Here is a 16,200-nt window from a genome sequence, read left to right as displayed (position 1 = left end):
ACAATTGGGCAAGCATAAAATCCATAAAAGATTGTTTGAGCTCAAAGATGAAAAGTTTCCTTTGTGTTTTCTTTAACCCCCCCCACCCCACCCCTGATCATAAATGCACACACACACACCACGTCCACCTACACATATTTTATGTAACCAGTCTTGAATAAGCATATAGGCTAAAGTAGTCGAATATAAAATGGCAACATTGTTGGTGGTAAATACCTTTAGTGTTTTTATGAAACCCCTGAAAGGAAGGAGAGAGAGGGGAGAGGGAAGCAAAAAAAAAAAAACAGTTTTAATGGCTGACCAACCACTGTGCAGTAGCATAATAACTGCAGAGACTATTTATTTTTAATTGATATGCCCTTTCTTACTATGAAAAGAACAATTATTTGGAGCAGCGAACACCTCTCAGAGTCACAGTGAGCAGCCAACACAGAAAGTGGCCTGTGTGAAATGAACAAAAGATGCCGTATATTTCTAACCAGAAGCCCACTTCTAGAGTAATTTTTTTTTCTTATTTTAAATAAAATAATTCTAGCATTAACATTGTACTATGGGGCCAGGGAAATATCAGTTTTGATGATTTGGGAATTAAAACACTATGATTCAAGTTAGGTAATAGTATAAAGTCACAAAATTCATGTCAAGCGCACATTACTTTTATAGCATGCTGTATAAAAGGACGGCAGAATATTTCTCTTGACATTATGTGTACATATATAAATCGGAGGCTCAGTTTTCCGCCTAGAGAACCAATGTTATTGTAGTCTCAGGCACCAGCACGGTCATTCCGAGGAAATTCTCTGAGATTAATTAAATGTGTCAAAATTCTAAAGTCATATAAAGCTTTATATATTTAAAGCTATTGGTACCGCATATATTCTGCACAGGGGCCAGCAGTGTTATGCATCTGAACTAAAACTGTAATAATACCATAAATAACAACAACAACAACAATAATAGTAAGAATAAATAATATCAATCAATAACACTGACAATAAGAGACTAATAAACATTATATTCTTTATTAATACATATTATCTTATTATAGTGTACAATAATAACAATAATAGTAATTTCATAGAATTTTATACTACATTTGTGATGTTACTTATGTCTTTTTCACATAATGACTATTGTTTATTCACATAAAAGAAAGTGTAAAAATTAAGTGAAATGGACAAACACTTAAGTGGAAAAAAGATCACCTCATCACCCTACACTACTGATGTGACAGACAGTAGTAGAATCATGCCAAGTTTGCATGGCTGCGGGAAAGTGAAGGGCTATCTTCGACATTGATGATAGACAAACAATTAAATTCAATCGATGACCATGAAAATTAGGAGTCTGGGGGGCGGTGTCTGTTCCTCTCCCTGTTTGCCCACCTCCTGGAGACACAAATGTCAGCTTTGAGCAGTTTGTGGACCCCCTGCTAAGCACTTGGCCCAGTCTGAAGCAAACTGGTTCCATCTTCTGGACTCTTGGCATTCCAGACACGCGCCTCGGCCATCAATGTGTCATACGACGAGCATCCCTTCAGAAGTATTTCCATACGAGAAAAACACGACCATACTTACAACTTGCATACATCTTTCTTTCCTTTTCCTGAACGTTATCCCATATCTGAACATGTTGATCTTCGGGCATTAGGGTGATTATCTGACCTGAAATGAAGGAGTTTTAGGGTCTCCATGAGTGCAGCAGGTTTTTGACCTTTATGAAGCCGTGGCCCTGATACAGAAACTGAACAAAAAAAAAAATCTCTCCACTGTGAGGATTAGTCCTCAGTCACCTCATTTCAGAGAAGTATTAAGCATAAAAAAAAACTGCCAGCGTCACATGAAGAAGCCTAGTGGTGAAAAAAAAAAAAGTTGACGCAAAGCCCCTAAAAGCGCTGCCATTGTAAAACAGCAGGTATTGTTTTAAGAAGGAGATGTCACAGAGGAGCCAGTGGCAAAGTGGCGAGTGACAATGGCGCTAAACTGCTTTGGCAGAAGATGACAGGAGCATTCAAAGGAAATAAACAGTGTGTGTACACACACACACACACACACACGGGCCAAAGAAGTTGGTCTCCCCTACTTAAAATGCCCTGTTTTATTTCATTCCCGAAACGTTTCATAATTGAACTGCAGATGAAGGATGGAGGACGTGGGGTGACTTTTCAGTGGACGAATTATTTTTTTTATTTTGTGTCATCCCAGTCTCTCTTTCTTTCTTTCTTTTTTCTTTTTTTTTCGTCGGCCATTACTACCATTACAATGCGAATCCGCCGCCCCTGTGGATTTGCTCGCTGCGTTGTGCCAGCGCTCGCTAAAGAAAACTCCACGTGGAATAAACTAATCCCTTTCAAACGGGACACAGCCAACACGGACATGACTTTGCAAGGGGGAGGGATGATGTCACCCCGTTCAAAGTTTAGATTCGAAACACACTCACACACACACACACTGACCCAACCCCCCTCTTGGCGGCCCGGTCCTTTGAAAAGGCCGGCCAACTACAATAATCAGCTTCCACTCAGAGTGTTTATCAGATGGAGGGGAGGAAGGAGTACGCGGAGCACAAATGTGTGCCGCTGTTATTCTTCCAGGGGCCGAAGCACACGATTGGACACTGGAGGTGACACACAGGGAGGGAGCGTGGAAGGGGAGGCGAAAAAAGACTGAAGATGCACCCAAAAAAAAAAAAAAAAACGTGCAGAGGAGGGTGAGAAAAGAAGGGAAACTCGTTAGTCTGTTCTTTAACCATAAGCGCCCTTTTCTCCCCGCCCCTCTTTGTTGCTCATCACTTTGTACTTGTACTTTTTTTTTTGGTTTGAGTTGAGCATTTTCCTTTTTTCATCTTGTAACTTATTCATGAGCCCCCGCGCGTGAAGATGCGTAGCTTTGCAGTTTATGTCTAATTTAGTAAATATTCTTCCACCACGCAGGCCTGTCATCATTTTTTTTCTTTCGCCTCAGCACACTTCCCATGTTCTTCAGCTCCCCTCTGCTTCTCCACCTCGTGTCTGGGTGGCTTTGCCTGACAAAGACAGGATAAAATGAATCTCTTGGTGTTCCACTGGTTTTGGATGATTTGTGACAGTTTCATTTCCTTCATTAAATTACAGATGGGTGACAAATGAAAGTGTTTGTTGATAAATACCAACTTATGGGTGGACACTTTTATCACCTTTTTATTTTGAATGGGCGTGATGATGCCCCCGTTCTCAGGACACAAGCATCACTACTTGGTTTGAGGAGTGTGAAAGTGAAGTCACTCAACTCAGATCGGGGTGATGATCATCCAATAAGGAACAGGGATGCTGTTCTGATGGTTCATAGTGGACCAAAACCTTACTGAGATGCTATACTCTCAAACTAATATGAGCACTGTGAGCTCAGCGTGGGGCTTGTTTGCTAGTGTAAGGACCAGACCGTGACCCGAGTCCATAGTGATGATTAGCAGCTCTCACAAGCTACTTCCTCATTCTGGAAGAAACCTGCCCCCGTCAGCACATCACATGTGGAAACACCGTAGATACCAAGTGGTTCCATCTTGTTTGATCTGTTTATTTCTGCAAATCCTGAGGATGCCCCTCGACCTTACACATGCTGCACCCGTTTGAAAACAGCACCCTATGTGTTGGTTTTCCGTTACTTGGTCCTCATAACCCTTTGTCATGGCCAGGGACCAGTAACCAGGACAACCCAGCACCACCACACCAATCCCTCCATCTGCATCACTTTTCACTGGTTTTCTCTCACTGCCCCTCACACTGCAGTGGTGGCTAACCAACGGAGAGAGATGAAATATATTTTGACTGTTTTATGGAAAAACAATCTGACGCAAAGTAATATTCATCTCCAATGAATCCAATATTCTTTTTGGAATGATATTAGGCGGTATCTATTATATCTTCCATTGTGTTCCCATCTGCCCTTTTCAGGATCTAAATTATGTGCATTAGTACGTAAATGGGCTAATGCCTGTCTGTATTTAGCGGGCTACATGCCGTGAATATATTCTCTGCTTCAAGAAGTAATTGGTAATTACAGTGGTCATTTAGGCAATCACTGTCTCTCTGAGATTCATGTCATTCTTAAAAATAACTAGCTCTTAACCTTTGACAGAATTCTACAGAAACTGTTCATCATCGCCCCCACTTTGATTAATTTTGTGCACACACTCGCACCGTGTCAGACACACACACACACACACACACAAGCACAAACCTGTATCAATAAAACTGATGCGTTTACATTTGTTAACCCAGGCAGTTTGCTTCCCTCATCAAAATAAGGCGAGAGAGAGAGAGAGAGAGAGAGAGAGAGAGAGAGAGACATTACCAGGTAACGCACCGGCTCTGTGAGCATTAGGTCTGTTTGATAAACAATTAGGCCACGGCATACACAGGTCATTTAGCCCATCCGTCCCACTGTACCCAGCATAACCTCACTTTTCTTTAAATAATCTCACATTAGTCACACTGGTGCATAATAACGTGCCTTCCTCAGAAGCCCCGGGTCGCACTGTGAAAGCGATGTCGGTGGCGTGTAAAAACCCAAGATGGCTGGCACCCTTTCTTTTTTATTTAAGGTTTCCATTACACTGATCAAAGGTTCTCTGATTATTTTCTTCCCATCCTCGCTTCTTTAAATGTGCAATCATTTCTGGGTTATGACACAACTTTGAGTGACTAGTGAGCAAGCGACTTTCTTATATATATATATATATTTTTTTTTTTTTTTAATACTGAGGGAAAATGGAAATATTTTATGTGTGTAGTTTATCACTTGCACTCAGATCATTTCAGTGGTTTTAAAAGCTTAGCAATAAAAGACTTGTGAGAGCACAGCAAGACAAGCCTGCACTGAGACAGGTGCCTTTCTTTTAAATATGAAAGTCAATACTATGGTAAATTAATGTCGGACGTTTAAAAAGAGACTTTGATAAAATATCCTTTAAGTTATATGTGAAACATTCTCCATGGGTGGAAAAATAAGGATATTGAAAGTTAAATATTTGACAAATAATACGAGGAGAAGGGTTAACGCAATTTAACAGTCCCTCAGTACACTGAACCCTAAAATGTGATTTGCACACCTTATAATTCCTTACTCTTGCGACGTTTGACTTCACTCAAATGGAGAAATGAAATGAAATTAAGTCAAAGAATGGTCCCTGTAATATTAATGAGGGAGTTTTTATGGTGTGATTTAAGCTTTCTTTTATGCCTGAGTTACACAGCTTTGAATTATCTATTCAGAATAATACTAGGTTTTCTTTGTGCAGAAGTTTAAGCTAAAGGATGTTCTACTCACCCTGCATGGGCAAAATGAACAAAACGGAGCCGGTCAAAGGTTTCTATAAAACACACACAATATGCAGTGACCTGCAGTCATGTGATCGCTCTTGCTGGGTGGAGAATCATGATGAAACTTGCTAAAGTGGATTAGCCACGATGAACGTGGCAGCAGGATGACCGATAGGCAAGCAGTTTAACTGGAAACATTTATCTGCATCAATATTCATTTCCTTTATGAAGACATACAATAATTCTAATTACAATCATTTGTTGAAAGGACCACAAGCAAGATCTAGAAAAAGAATCAGAATATGCACTGTTTACAGATAGATAGATAAATAGAGAGAAAGAATGATTGAATAGATAGACAAAATGTACAGTATAGGTCAAAAGTTTGGACACACCTTCTCATTTCCTTTCATGACCATTTACTTTGGTAGATTCTCACTGAAGGCATCAAAACTATGAATGAACACATGTGGAGTTATGTACTTAACAAAAGTGGAGACCTGACCTCCACAGTCACCGGACCTGAACCCAATCCAGATGGTTTGGGGTGAGCTGGACGGCAGAGTGAAGGCAAAGGGGCCAACAAGTGCTAAACACCTCTGGGAACTCCTTCAAGACTGTTGGAAAACCATTTCAGGTGACGACCTCTTGAAGCTCATCGAGAGAATGCCAAGAGTGTGCAAAGCAGTAATCAGAGCAAAGAAACTAGAATATAAAACTTGTTTTCAGTTATTTTACCTTTTTTTGTTAAGTACATAACTCCACATGTGTTCATTCATAGTTTTGATGCCTTCAGTGAGAATCTACCAACGTAAATGGTCATGAAAATAAAGAAAACACATTGAATGAGAAGGTGCCTCCAAACTTTTGATCTGTACGGTATGTCTATTATATGTACTAATAAGATTATATAATCACTCACTCACTATCTATACCTACTTAATCCAGGTCTGGGTTACAGATGGCGAAGCCCTTACTATAACACCTGGGGCGGAGGGCAGGGACCCAGGGCCTGACCACTGCAAGGTGCACAAACAAACACACACATCATTCACACTCACACCTATGGACAATTTACCCTCAAAAATAATGTAGATGTGCACATTGTAACATGTCATAGGTAAGCAGCATGCGCTAAATATTAATGAATTAATCATAATGATTAGTAGCCCCTATATATATATATATATATATATATATATATACACACACACACACACACACACACACACACACACACACACACACACACTAATCATTATATGCTACTAATCATTACGACATCTGTGTGTGATTAAATGAGTTGTCTTGCAGAACATATAAAACAATGTGTTTGTAATGTGTAAACACGTGTGTGCATGTGTGTGTTTGTCTGGTGATGGCATAACCATGGCAGGATCACAATCATGCTGACATTGCTGCCACCCAATGTCGGCCTTATAGGATTTATATTGAGGAAGAGCTAAACCAACACCACTCAGAGCCGAGTCTCAGCGTTGGTGAGCGGTTTTGGATTTTATCAAGATTTCCCACTGAGTGGCGGAATATTAGTGTGGCAGCGATATCTGCCAATTCAAACTTGCATCAAAAGCGTATCGTCCACACGGCCGAAACAACATTTCCATGCGCTTCGTCCTTTGAATTGCTAAAATCAGCTTGGCAAAAGAAGCGGCACCATAAAATTCAGCTGTGGTTTTCTTTCAGCCAAAGCGCTTTTCTTTTGTGGTTAAAAAAAAAAAACAGGAGAGAAAAGCCTAGGTCTTAGCTGCGCAAGAGTATGGGGAATGCATGGGTCCATCTGGCACCCAGAGAGGAGGCTTTGTCAGGATCCATCCAAGACACACTGCTGCAGAAGCATCCTTTTCTACAGCACCTGCAAAATACCTCCGAGCTCAGCCAGCGAGCGACTGCCTGCCTGCCTGTCTGTCTGTCTGTCTGTCTGTCTGTCTGTCTGTCTGCCTGCATTGTTCAGTACTTCTCTGCTATAAACACACCTGTACCTGCATCCAGACACGCACAAAGGCAGGCCTAGATGTCTGATGAGACGGGACGCAGACCCAGAGATGGAGGCAGAAACGGGCAGAGGAAGATATAACGTGAGTGGCGGCGAAATGGGGGACGGCTCTATTATTTACCCCGGGACACCTCATCCTTGACTGCTCTTCGTTAGAGAGAGAGAAAGGATGTCGCGCCTTATCGCCGCCACCCAATTTGCCGCCGATGTCGATGCGTTCTCAATTGATTCCGGTGACAAAGTCACAATGTAAAATAATTTCCAAGTCTTTCAGAAGCTTTTTAAAGGCCTCCTTGAATTCCTGGGCATTTTGTGCGGCGTTGGTGCTCGAAGATAACTGAAAGAAGATGTGTGGGGGGGGGGGGGGAGCAAAACGAAACTTGAGATGACCATTAAATGAATTTAGCACAGACCATTTCACAGATGTTTTTTATGAAAATTAGAATGAGGCTATGCTTGAAGCACAGTGACGATAAATCCTTTCTAAGCTTAATTATGATGATATAAAACTATGACATGTACGGGCACGTGCAACTTTTAAAGTGTATTAAATACTGCAATCATAGTTAAAACTTGTATAATCTCTGTGTATAATTACAATTTTGTGAGTAATTGCCAGCGAGTGTCAGAGGTGAAGGTGAATATAATTCCCATATATCCTTCTCCCAGAACACGGACAGAACAGTAAACGTATAATGAATCCGCTCTAAAGGGCTATATCTACTATATAAAAAAATATAATGGAACTTTCTGCTCAAAACCACTTACAAGGAGTGGAAAGCACTTCTCTTTTCCACTATTTTTAGCGAAGGTTATTCGGAAATGATCAAATAAACTCGTTCAACATGGAAGGGAGAGCTCTTGAGGCACCGTGCAAGGTACTCCAAATCAAACCATCACGGCTTAAACAGATAGATTCGTCTTGATGTACGTCCGACCGCCTGTTCGGCCGAGGCATCTAAAAGCACACGCATTGATTCGCAGGCTAGGAAGGAAGCCTGCCGCTGCGCTTTCTGCGCGTTGAGTACAGCCGGCTGCCGCGCGGCTCCGCCGGTAAAAAGCCCGCGGGTCGGTATCAGGTGTTCAATCGACCCGAGTCGAGTCGGCCATGTGACCTCCGGTGGGCCAGGGCCGCGCTTGATGATGGCGTTGGTGTAGTGGAATGGCGTTAAGTACAATGAAGCACTCCAGCGCGCCATTCGGCGGCGGCTGAACACCGAGCGCGCCGAGCGGGGAAAGGCGGTAATGTAGTGTTATTACTGGGTCACACACAGAGCAATGGAGACGGGGGTATTAATATCGAAGACTCACTGTCAGCAACTATCTATTTATCTCTCTTACCTATCCGACACCCCGCATCCCAACACACACACACAGACACACACACACACACACACACACTGCCTCGCCGCTTTGGAGAGACAGGGGCAGGTCATTTTTTCCCCCAGATCCACCAGGGAGCCACGTAACAGCATGAGCTGTGGGTGGACTGTCTCCCCTTCCTCTCCATTCCGCACGCGTTGAGTTCTTCACGTGAAGAAGAATGGTGGAAACGGCGCGGTCGTGACAAGTAAACACTATTAGAGCCCACGCTTAACTTTTCCGAAGCTGCTTAGTGCATCTGTGCGCCAGGCAGAATCCATCAGTAGAGGCGCTAGGAGTGGAAGGGTCCCATATCCATCTAACCAATAGGCCGCTGCCGCGGAGGGGGAGGGGGAAAGGAGGACGTCAGATGTTCCTTATCAAATCCCCCCCATGTATCTCTTCCTTCGTATCGCTAATTCGCCACACTGGCCAGCTGCACTGTAAGACACCGCAAAGCTGCGCGTATCCGTGCGGTCCTCCGATGGCCTCGTTGATGAGAGACTCGCGGAGACCCAGCATCCTGCTGGAGAACCTCGGAGGACCGCAGACATCCCGCTCATGTAGGCTGAGATAAAGCCATGCCAGGCATCAAAAGTTCTTTTTTTTTTTTTTTTAGGAAAACAGAGAAAGAAAATAAAAAGTTTAAGCTTGTTTAGATTTTGCCCCTGAAGACACGAAGAAGCGCCATCTGTGAGCCATGGCCGCCGCCCCGGGACAAACACACACAGGCAGGGCCAGGAAGCAAAATCGCACGGAGATACGGAGAAAGGTGGGACTAAAGTTAGGAACTTTTCTGTGGGCCAAGCTTCCAACGCATCTCTCAAACGCCGAGGGGACAGTCGCTCTCCGTCTGTCCCCTTTAGTGTCACACAAAAGCGAAAGGGAATCGTTTTGGATAAATCGCGACACTTGATGAATGGACATGCAGTCTGTCACTGACGCAGACTTTCTGGGCCTCAAAGGGTGGTTTCCTTTCACCAAAAAAAGATCTCTAGTATGTTGTGTTGCCTTTTTTTTTTTTTTTTTATTCCTCTTTCCTGGGAAAATCTGCCAGAGCTTATACATCGAAGCCAACGCATGAACTTTCAATCAGGGATTAGCCGGATTTTCCAATGTGGATCTTCTTTTGTGAATTTGGCCAGCATTGCCTCTGTCGTTGGCAAGGGGAACGTAAATAGAATATGATCCCTTGGCCAAGGGGATTGCCTTGCTTATTTCAAAGAAAGACTTCAAAAAACAAGGCCACTTAGCCCTCTCCACTAGTGTGATGTTTCGGCAGTTTGAAGTGTCGTCCATACGACGGACCACCAAATACGTCCTCGTCCAAGTAGGCAGCATATTGCAGTCGAACACTTTCGACCAAAGACACGTTGGGGCGAAGAAAAAAAAAAAAAAAAAAGGGGGTAACAAACGACTGAAGGCAAAATGAAACGGGCTCTTCTGATGGCGCCGCTGATGGCCACACCCTCTCCCTTTCGTCCCTCGGCCCGCATCTGTCCTCGCATCTCCCGCGCGCGTCTGATCTAGACGCTAATCCGGGCCCTACCGCCGGAGTTCGGCCCGTGCCCGCCGGCCACCAGAAAGAGTTGGAGCGGGGGTCCGTGGCATGCGAGGCTTTGCAGACACACAGGCAACACAAAGGGGCGAGCCGGGAAGACTTAACTTCCACAAGAACAGAAGTTTTATCTTAAAAAGAACAATGGGCAAATATGCCACCCAATTGAGCTTTGTGTTTGTTTTTTAAATGTCAGCTTGAAAATCCGGGTCTGGAAGCAGCCGGGCGACGCAAAGCGGTGATGCCACCAAGCCTTTCCCGATGGCTCTGCGGCGGTATTCTGCTGCCGCGCCGCAGTGGAGGTGACGGAATCAGCTGTCGGCAGCAGAACGACAGGTGAGAGGACCGGCATCAGAGGAGGCGTTCCGTTCAGAACCGAGCGCGGGAGAACCGTGGCGGGGAGGAGCAAGAGCAGACATGACACAGTCTCCCGCTTCGGAGTCACAATCTGCTTCTCGGATCGGTGCTTTCATCATTACTGTGTGTTCTCCGCTCGCGCTGTTTGCCTTAGACTGCCTCTTATGTCTCGAAGCTCCCGTCGTGAAACACTGTTTAGCATGTAGACAGCCTCCAACTGGGTACACTTCAGACTCCTCATGTGGCAGAGCGTTTGAGAGTGTAAGTGCGCGTGTACGAGCCCCAGGAAGTCGGCTATATCTGTTTTGTGCGGAGTTCTTGGAGGAGGGGACAACCTGGTGGAGCCTTCTGAAGTCCTTCTCTCGACTTTGGAATAGTAACACAGTTGATGGGGCCAAGTTCTGCAGCACTATAAAGGGTGGTGGTAACAACACACTCGCCTGTGAACCAGAAGACCCAGGTTCAAATCCCACTTACGACCATTGTGTCCCTGAGCAAGACACTTAACTTTAAGTTGCTCCAGGGAGGGGGGACTGTCCCTGTAACTACTGATTGTAAGTCGTCTGGTAAATGCCGTAAATGTAAACTTGGTGCACAGAAAAAATAAAAGAAGAAAAAGAGGCGGCTTGTATGGCTACACTTTAGAAAGTGTATTTTTTACAAATGTTCATTAGATTTTCCAACATAAATAACTATCCTGTCATGATAAGTAAGTGGGACTTCAGTTTTGTGCTTCAAATTTCAAAACAGGTTTTGATATCTTTACGCCCAGCTGATTGCGGGTCGTGGCCTGGTCTGGAGAAGTGATTTAGTGATTGTACATCATGTCCATTGTACGATGAATGACCAAGCTGCGATTCAGTCGGACTCAAGATTTTGCACAGAAGTGCAAAATCGACTCTAAAACCGCACAGTGTATGCCCGGCCTTGGAGGGAAATGAAATGAGCAGGTTTGAAACATAAGTCTAGCCTCCGTTTCACTTTCTCAGTATCCTGTTTCACATCTTTCTCGCGATAACTAAAACAAGTCACCTGACAACAGTGGCCAAGGATTCTCTCTCTCTCTCTCTCTCTCTCTCTCTTTCACACTCTCTCTCTCTCTCTCTTCACACACACACACACACACTCAAGCACATGCACACACACAGAGCCCTACATCAAGTATGCTTTCAGAATTTAAAGAAATAAATATAAAATGACACAGGCATCACAGATTGCTAGTAATCTGTATTTTGACAAGGAGGACATACATGCCCACTCAGCACTTTTGTTGCCCATGTGCTATGTCTTAAATAGCACCTTAAAAATATCATCCAGAAGAATAGCGTCCAACCGTCCACTAGAATAACAGAGAGGGGACACTCTCAGACAAAGAGAGTGGTTTATGGTGCTTACTTTCCCCTTATCGCCCTCCGCTGCTGGAAAATAATGAAAAACAAAACTCTGATATCTGGTAATTCGGCAATACTTCTGACTTGGACAGCACAAGTGTAAGAATGTCTGCCCTTCCGAGTGGGCCCCAGATGAAAGGGTTAAATACTGTAAACGGCTCAGGGGCAGAGTGGAGATGCCGTCCCAGTTTGTTTCTCACCTATTCATGTCCTTCTTTGTTCTTTCAGTTCTTTCTCTACAACCCAATCCGTGTCTAACAAACTCCCTTCTTTGTCTTTTTCTGTGGGTCTTAAGTTGCTCGTTTCTGCACAGCTCGGAGCGTCTGTGTTCTCTGCTTGTTTGGCCGATTAGTGCATGGTGCTGTGCTGCTCCGGATATGTTGCCGGGCTCCTTGGGGCCCGAGGGTGATGCGCATAGCGTAAAATGGACCTCCATTCTGCCCACCTATCTCTCCCAAGAAGGGGCCACAGCCTCCCAGTGGAAAATCCCAGTCCCCGAGCGCAACGCGAGGAAAGGAGGGGGGATTAGGTGTTCCGCCTGAAAACCACGGTAAATTGAGTCTTCACTGTTTATTTTTATACTTTGCATTGTAAATTAAAATGGTGGAATTCATCTTATTGTAGTTTTTTTTTTTTTCATTTGTTCTCCTCTTTCCTGTAAATCAGATTGTTCTATGAGCAAGAGACTGTAACGCTTCACAGAGGGTATGAGTAAGAACAGAAAACATGTACGCACTGATTCATGCGTCTGCTTATGTCAGATTAACACTCATTATGCATGTGCTTAATTCTTATTGTTATATCGCTACACTTAGGCCTACTTATATGCACAAATTAAAACAAAACTGAAGAAAATAATTTGTAGGGCATTTTACAGGCATGAGTTGAGAAGAATTATGATACTCCCTTCCTATTCTAATGTATTGGGCTTTTCCACAATGGCAATGCCCCCATTAATGCATCAGTGAAAGGCTGATGAGTCTGAAAATGATCTAAACTATATGAATGGCCAGTGGTTCTCCAACTTTTATTTCATGCCCTGGTAGATAAGCAGAAGAAACATCATAAACAACCACACTCCTATGTTTTTTACATGCCATTACAAACAATGCACCGCACTGTTCTTAACCAAAGTGCAATTTAAAGATGACTGGTTAAGTGCTATCTCAGCTAGACAGACTATTTTGGTTTAATGCATGACCTGATTATTATTTTTCTCTTCCAAACCTTAAATATATATGCACATTTCATTGTCATAAAACATAAGTAAAATGAGAGTTTGTAGTTCATTCATGTTGAAGTGAAAGTGAAGTGATTGTCATTGTCATGCACAGAAAGCACAGGGTGGTAGTAGCCTAGTGGGTAACACACTCGCCTATGAACCAGAAGACACAGGTTCAAATTCCACTTACTACCATTGTGTCCCTGAGCAAGACACTTAACCCTAAGTTGCTCGGGGGGGGGACTGTCCCTGTAACTACTGGTTGTAAGTCGCTCTGGATAAGGGTGTCTGATAAATGCTGTAAATGTAAGCACAGCACACATTGGATTCGAACCTGCAGCCTTCCGATTACGATTATGTTTCCTCAGCCACTAGGCCCACCATGTGGATATAAAAACAGAAGAACTGCAAGCATAATTTCAAGAAATTTTACAGCAGTTCAATGAGTGTATTTTATATGTATTCTAAAAGTATTCTGATTACATTAGTTATTGTGCAATGGAACACCATTTATAACATTTTGTAAGCATTTTTTCAACAAAAATATAAATTTTATCCACTGTGGCAAAATGTTGTTCATTTAAAGGTTCTGCTATGACAGTTTGCCTTATTATCTCTGTTTTCTATTTGAATGGTGTGGTAATAAGCTGCCACTGTCCTCCCCTGCTCACACATTCAGATTGTCCCTTAGGCCACCTGCTGTCCACTTATGTGATCTGATTGTTTATTTAATCCACTGGCAGCTTTCAGGCTTAACTTTCTTCAACTGCTTCAGTAGATCTCACTAGATATCATTTTGACACTTGGAAGGTTTGAGGGGTTTTTGGAGCATCTTTCCAAATAGTGTCTCCTCCACAATCAACACAAATGAAAGAAAATCTGTTGTGAAAAAACGTGTCACTCCCCCCGGTACATTAACAGAGACCTGCAGCACACATTACAAGAAGCCCAAAAGCTTTTCTAGTCATTTTAATCAATTATATATATTTTTTGTTATTTAATTTGTCACCCATCTGTACATAACTAATGGTTCTAATGAGACACAACCAAACCTCTTTAGCAGGCAATGCTTCTGCATCAAACATCATCTGTCTTGTTTTGTAGACGAGATAAAAAAAAAACTTAATGCACCCCATAGCCTCTCACCAGGTCTTTGGACCAGGAGGTTTAAAGTTACAGCAAGGGTTTCAGACCCCCCCCCCCCCTTCCCCCTTCCTGATGTGGTCGTCATACATCAGGAATCTAATAAAATAAATCAATAATCTGACGGTCTCATCTGAATAAGTGACTGCTTGGTGAATGTGTTCGACCCACAGCCATCATTTTGATTTGAGAGCCGAGGACCATGCACAGTAAATTAAACGTGGGATGTGGCTGGGAAGTGCATGAGGTGGAAGTTCCTTACTGTAGGTAAAGACAAAAGCCTTTTTTTCAAACAGAAGTAAAGCTGGCATAATGCCCTATAGACATAATGACATGATTGATTTAAAGTTTCTCCCCCGTTCTTCTCTTCTCTTTTTCATTTCCAGACCACACATACAGCAGCACAAAACAACAGAGTGAAAGCAAAGCAGCTGAAGCACATTTACTCCATTGTAAGTCATAATTGATATTTTGCATAGGTGAAGATTAAACTCTGTCTGCATGAATTGAGCGCTATTGTCCTGACAAACATCTTTATTTTCTTTAAGATAAATAAAGAGACGCCTCATTGACTTATTTAAAGATTTTTTTTCCACTCTCACTTTCGCTCGCTTTCTTTCATGCTCACACAGAGAGAGGCAGAGATTCACCATTAACTCCCTACTGGCCAGAGAGTAATGAATCACAAGCATGATGCACCAGTGAAGGTCTGGTCAGGAGGGAATGCCCTCAAAAACTTTATTTCATCCTCTTTTCATGGTATGTTCTCTTATTTTACCATGCACAGAATTTCCTCAAATGAGGTAAGAAAGGTCAGATTTAGGAGAGGCACAGTTTAAATAGCATAAAAAAAACAATAACGCAACAACAGTTATCATTTATCAATTATTTTTTAAAGAATGCATTACCATGATTAAAAATATTTGTAATTGTACTTTAAGTCTCTTTTCAGTCATTTTGTCTTGGTCAGGTACATCATTTTGTTCTTATCAAGTGTGGAAATATGTAACTGGTAGAGGAAAAGAGCAAAACATGAGAATTAGAGCAGAAATACATCGATTTACATCTCTGTAGTCAAGCTGTTCAAGATTTTGGTTAGATAACCCATCAGTGGTCATACTAGAGGTGGCCCATAAAGCTGTTTTGGGTTCTCTTATGTATAGGATGCTGGATGCACTTGTGAGAAGCTTCAAAGATGATCAATTCAACCACCACGAGTGTCAAAAGAAAAAAAAATACAAAATGAGTTAATAAAGCAATTAATATTTCCAAAAGGGGGCATATCATCAGTGGTATAGATATGAGTAAAGATCTTTGCACATACATTTCTCTTTTTAGATAGTGACATGTTATGAATCCCCCCAAAAAACGATAGAGACTTTAATGTATTCGAGTATATTACTCTAAATGGTTTCATCAGTCTTTGAAAAGGGAGAAAATGTGCTGTTTTATTATCTCTCAATAGTGGGTGATGAATCTTTGCCAAAGGCCTCTAAAGCCATACATGTGATAGAAACAAGGGAGTGGGAGACAGTCTGTGCATAGCCCCCACCCATCATCCATAGCACAGAGCCCCCCCCACCCGACCTCAGCCTTCCAGCCTGCTATTTCTCCCAAGTTATTTGTGCAAACACTTTGCATCACTCTTTTAAACTCTCCATTAATCAATCCGTACTTTTTTATTATTTCTGTAAGTGTGGCAAAGATTGCTAAATAAAAAGAGATTTCTTCATGAAAAAAGGGTTGGGGGGGTGAGAGAAAAAACCCACACAGAAATGAAACCGCATTCATTGGACCTTAAAATGTTTTGATGGCTTTTCAGAGGCACATTATATTTACATAGGAATGTGTCAT

The 16,200-nt window shown here is 42.6% G+C and overlaps 1 long non-coding RNA gene across 1 annotated transcript in view; it reads left to right on the top strand.

Moving 5' to 3' along the window:
* LOC114765564 (uncharacterized) overlaps window positions 1-15,485 on the top strand; it is a 29,289-nt gene extending 13,804 nt beyond the window's left edge. The window contains exons 3-6 of the long non-coding RNA XR_003742676.1: window positions 10,430-10,569; window positions 14,520-14,613; window positions 14,733-14,798; window positions 14,979-15,485. This is a non-coding gene — a long non-coding RNA (uncharacterized LOC114765564). The remainder of the gene's footprint in view (window positions 1-10,429; window positions 10,570-14,519; window positions 14,614-14,732; window positions 14,799-14,978) is intronic.
* The last annotated feature ends 715 nt before the right edge of the window (window positions 15,486-16,200 follow it).

The sequence above is a fragment of the Denticeps clupeoides genome, chromosome 16 (genome assembly GCF_900700375.1).
Source record: "Denticeps clupeoides chromosome 16, fDenClu1.1, whole genome shotgun sequence".
Taxonomy (NCBI): Eukaryota; Metazoa; Chordata; class Actinopteri; order Clupeiformes; family Denticipitidae; genus Denticeps; species Denticeps clupeoides.
The sequence above is the reverse complement of the archived record's forward strand: the minus strand, read 5'-3'. Positions and strand labels throughout refer to the sequence as shown.